Consider the following 4,701-nt stretch of genomic DNA (forward strand, 5'->3'; position numbering starts at 1 on the left):
CCCTTCACTGGTTCCTCTCTTCCTTTGAAGGTACAGCCCAGGTGCCACCTTCTACATGAAGCCTTCCCTCATCAGCAGCTGCTTAGGCCCACCCTCACTCCTTCCCTCTGGAATGAATGGTACGTGGCAGAGTCCATAGCTGCATTCCCCAATTGGTGGAGGGAAGTCTCGTTATTTCATTCTGTCCTGGCAGGGCCTTCCCAGGTACTGTTAGCCCAGAAGAAACCCCAATAGCCGTCTCCACCCACCAAGCCTTCCGGGACAGTTAAGCTGGCTTACACCACCCAGAGGCTTCCTAAAATAAGAATTCATCCCAGTCAGACGAAGAAAACCACAAAGCAGGGGAAAAGTCTCGGGGCCCAGGGCAGGAAATAGTCCGATTCCCTGATGCTGGAGTCCTGCCTTAACCCACCACCAGGGCCAGGGTCCAGAGAAGCCCCGACTCTAGGGGGCGCCTTATTTGGACCTGCCCTGTGTTTGTCATCTTGGGCTTGCTGAGACCCGTGTCTGGCACCTAGCAGACACTCGATGCTTCCTGACCAGCCCACTGGCTTTGGTGACTATCATCACCTTTTCCCTGGAGGCTGCCTGGTCACCCTGGCTGTCCCAAGGCTCCCTTCTCCAGCCCAATGACCACCCAGCTGGCACTGACTTTACCACAAGTTCAGGTCTGACCATGTCCCCCTGCCCATCCCACCACTCAGTAGCCACCAGGGCTTGCTTTGGCTACAGGATAAACCCTTTAAACACCCCTCTTGGAACCTGGTTTCCCCCCCCAATGCTCTGCCTTCCAGGGATACTTCCCTCCTTGCTATTGCTCCCCAGATGCTCCATGTTTTCACTGGCGAGCCTCCCTGTCCAGAAGGCCCTCCCTGATCTCTGCACTTCCTGGCCTCTCCAGCGTTCTCAAATCTCACCTTCTGCAAGAGCCTTCACAAGTTCCCCCTTAATCTTGGAGGCCTTTGAGGTTGGGAGGCGCTCTTTCCATAGCACTCACACAGTGACAGGTACACAACAAATGTAAGTGCTAGACATTGGCTTAGAAAGCTGCCTTAAAGTCTTCAGGGGTAGAGGGGACCCCGGTTCATCCTGTTATAGAAGAGAGCACCCCCCCATCCCTTCATGCCCATCCAGCTTCAGCAGCCTGGCACCTACAAAGAACAGGTGGGAGTGTTTATGCTTCACTTCAGCACTGCCCACATAGGGAAGCAAGTGGAACCTGTTTTCTAGGTGGTACAGGGGACAGGGCACTAGGCTTAAAATCTTGAAGGTCTTCAGAAGTTCAAATCCAGCCTCAGACACTAGCTGTATGACCCTGGTTAAGTCATTTAACCCTGTTTGCTTCACTTTCTTCATCTGTCATATGAGCTGGAGAAGGATATTGCAAACCAGTCCAGTATCTTTGCCAAGAAAACCCCCAATGAACTGGGTTTATACCCCAAAGAGATCATAAGGTAAAAGACTTGTACAAAAATATTTATAGCCAAGCTCTTTATGGTAGCAAAAAATTGGAAAATAAGGGAATGTCCTTCAATTGGGGAATGGCTGAACACATTGTGGTACCTGTTAGTGATGGAATCCTATTGTGCTCTAAGGAATAATGAACTGGAGGAATTCCATGTGAACTGGAAAGACCTCCAGAAAGTGATGCAGAGTGAAAGGAGCAGAACCAGGAGAACATTGTACACAGAGACAGATACACTGTGGTAAAATCAAATGTAATGGACTTCTGTACTGGCAGCAATGCAATGACCCAGGACAGTCCAGAGGGACTTATGAGAAAGAACGCTCTCCACATCCAGAGAAAGAACTGTGAGAGCAGCAACACAGAAGGAAAACAACTGCTTAATCACATGGGACGATGGGGATGTGATTGGGGATGTAGATTCTAAGTGATCATCCTAATGCAAATACTAATGATATGGAAATAGGTCTTGATCAACAATACATGTAAAACCCAGTGGAATTATGTGTTGGCTATGGGGGCGGGGGGAAGGGAGGGAAAGAACATGAATCATGGAACCATGGAAAAAATATTCTAAATTAAAAATTTTCAAATAAAAAAACCCCCATCGGGGTTCCAAAGAGTCACCTGTGACTGAACAACCAAAGCTGAAACTAATGGAAAGGAGGAATATTCAACACAGCCACAACTCTGGTACAAGACAGAGAGAAGCCCAAGGAGGGGCAGCTCGAAGAAAGGGTCCTCTGGGAATGCCACGTCCAGGAAGGAGGGGAGCTATTGTCAAGGACCTGGGGAACAATAGGGGACCAAACTTTGGGAGCTGCACACATCGGGCCTTCCTTAATGCTTGCTGATTTGATGAGAACGGACAAATGTTCAAGCTGCAATCTCCCACTCCCCACTCATTTCTGGTGAGAACACAAAAGGACAATTTGATGCATTGAAGGGTCTCTAGGAAAATAGCCTTGTGTGAAATCCCTGCCTAGAGGAGGAGGCCTGGCAAAAATTAAACATTAAAAATATGCCAGGCACCACACTGAACTGGGGTATTTTAAAAAAGGTCCTTAGGCTGAAGGAATTGAGGGCAGAGGCATTAAGCTTTATGGAGGGGGAGGAGGGGAAGAAACAACTTTGGACTTGTCGGAGCCTTCCTTCCCCAAGGGGAATAGATAGTCTCAAGAGTGCTGGACTCCCTCCCATCAGTCTGTTCCATCTGAGCCAGACACCTCCTAGTCAGACGTGTCACTGTGGTTAATCTTGTTCAGGGAAATGGCTCACAACAGCCTTCCCGTTCTCAGAACTAGACAGCAGCACTTATGGCCTCAAACCAAAGGCTGTTGACATTCCTAAGGTGATGTGACATTTCGGACCTTTTCACATCTGAATCTAATACTTGGTTCACTGGCATCCCTTTGCATGTAGCCACTGTTGAACAGTGAAAAGTTATTGCTGGAGATGGTACTCATTGGAGATGGCAGCAGACATCATCTCCGTATTTAATCAAGTTTACAAACTGTTAAGCATCTTCTAGTTTGTCCTTTTTGGTGGCAGTGGCCAAACGCAGTGACCTCACCTGGGTCCGTCTCCCTAACCTTGGGTTAACTCACACCAGAACCTTGAACAAGTTATGGATACACGTCCCTTCTACATCCTAGGAGTTAGGGGTGATTCCCCCTGACCCCCCATCTGGAAAATCCGAGTAAAATTTCCGACCCGCCTTTCATAGCAGAGAAGAAGTCCCAATTTGTTCTTTTTCCTTTTCTGGGGTGTTTATTGTACCTTAATGTCAAATTTGGGTTAAGTGTTTGGTCAGAGGCTCTCTAGTTTCTAAGTTTTTTCTGTTGTCTGCTGGCTTTCGAGTGTCACCCGCAGCTTCCCCAAAATTCCCATTTAATTTCTTGTTGCCAACCTGTACTAAATGGAACAGTGATGGGGAAAGGATGTCTGCGTTTCGTTCCTTCGGCTTTTCTTGTTTATCATGAGGGATGTGGACAAGACCAATTCCAAGGTTCCTTCCAGTTCTTACAGTCTATAACCTGGGAAACAAGAGAGAAGAGTGATCAAAATAGAGGAGCTTTTGTCTGTCAAGAAGAACCTGGGCCCTTAGCAAAGCAGGAAGAAATACTGGTTCCTGTCCCTTTCTCAGCAATCTCTCTCCTTTGGGCCTTCCTTGGGGGAAAAATGTTCTGGTTTGGCTGAAGATGCTTGGCCGGGAAAAGTCCTTCCCTGATCATCAGTAGTGCTTATTTGTACAATGGGAGCTACACTGCCTGCCTTCAGAGCTGCAGGCTTTTGGCTTTCTAACTGGCCTTCATCTGGTAAGTAACTACTCTGACATAGCTGTCACCACGGGCAAGTAGCATAACCTCTCTGGGCCTCTTCTGCAAAATGAATGATAATGGCAGTCCCCATTCAGATGAGATCATGGCTGTGTAATGGGAGTCTGACCACTGAGGCCACTTCCTAGGAGTGCTGCCCAGAGATTTCCCACGAGGCAGAGGCTGGGGAACTTGCTTCTGGGCCCATTAACTAACTACGTGGTGAACTCAACCTCTGAGTGGCCACAGCTAGAAAACGGACACAGGAGATGCCTTCAGAAGGTCCTAGCCGATCTCGGCCTCTTGTCTCTGGCTTTGACTTTTTGTCAGGAGTCTGTCTACTGCATGCTGGGTTTGGCAATCAGCCTGGTGTTAATATAGAAGTTCTCTTTGGGGACAGCGGAGACAAGACTGATCTCACATGTGGACATGACCTAGTTGGGACTGAAGCTATTCAGAAAGGATGTGAAGTGTGAGCCCACCCTCCCCAGGGTCTCCAGCACGACAAGAGAATTCTGTCCTCCAAATGTTAGGGGCTCCCCTCTCCCCTCCCCTCCCCACCCTCTCTGGAGGTCCGACGCAGCCAGGTCCTGACCCACCATCTACTCTTTTTTCATCATTTTGGATGAGGGTGCGTTAGTTCCCGGTAAGCAGAGACGGCACTGGAATCGAGTTTTCCAGTTATCATCTTCATGTTCCCTCTTCACACACATGTGGTGAACCCAGCCCTGACAGGTTTCACACTGCAGCTGGGAAGCACAAACAAGGAGGGGAATCAGACATCACCAAGCAGCACAGGCTAAGGCCATTCAAACCAATTCAGTAGAAAGAGCAACTTGGCCACACTTTCGGACCCCTCCCATAGGTTTAGTCCCTCCACCTAAGGTGAAGGAAAGCTTTATCTTCCAGAGGGGGGCC

At 48.7% G+C, this 4,701-nt stretch overlaps 1 long non-coding RNA gene across 1 annotated transcript; it reads right to left on the bottom strand.

The window, feature by feature from the left end:
- Positions 1–3,215: 3,215 nt before the first annotated feature.
- Positions 3,216–4,461, bottom strand: LOC123251116. Its single transcript, XR_006506498.1, has 2 exons — positions 4,383–4,461; positions 3,216–3,501 (listed from the first exon to the last, which is right to left on the bottom strand). It is a non-coding gene; the product is annotated as an uncharacterized LOC123251116 (long non-coding RNA).
- Between the last annotated feature and the right edge of the window lie 240 nt (positions 4,462–4,701).

The sequence above is a fragment of the Gracilinanus agilis genome, chromosome 6 (genome assembly GCF_016433145.1).
Source record: "Gracilinanus agilis isolate LMUSP501 chromosome 6, AgileGrace, whole genome shotgun sequence".
NCBI classification, from domain to species: domain Eukaryota; kingdom Metazoa; phylum Chordata; class Mammalia; order Didelphimorphia; family Didelphidae; genus Gracilinanus; species Gracilinanus agilis.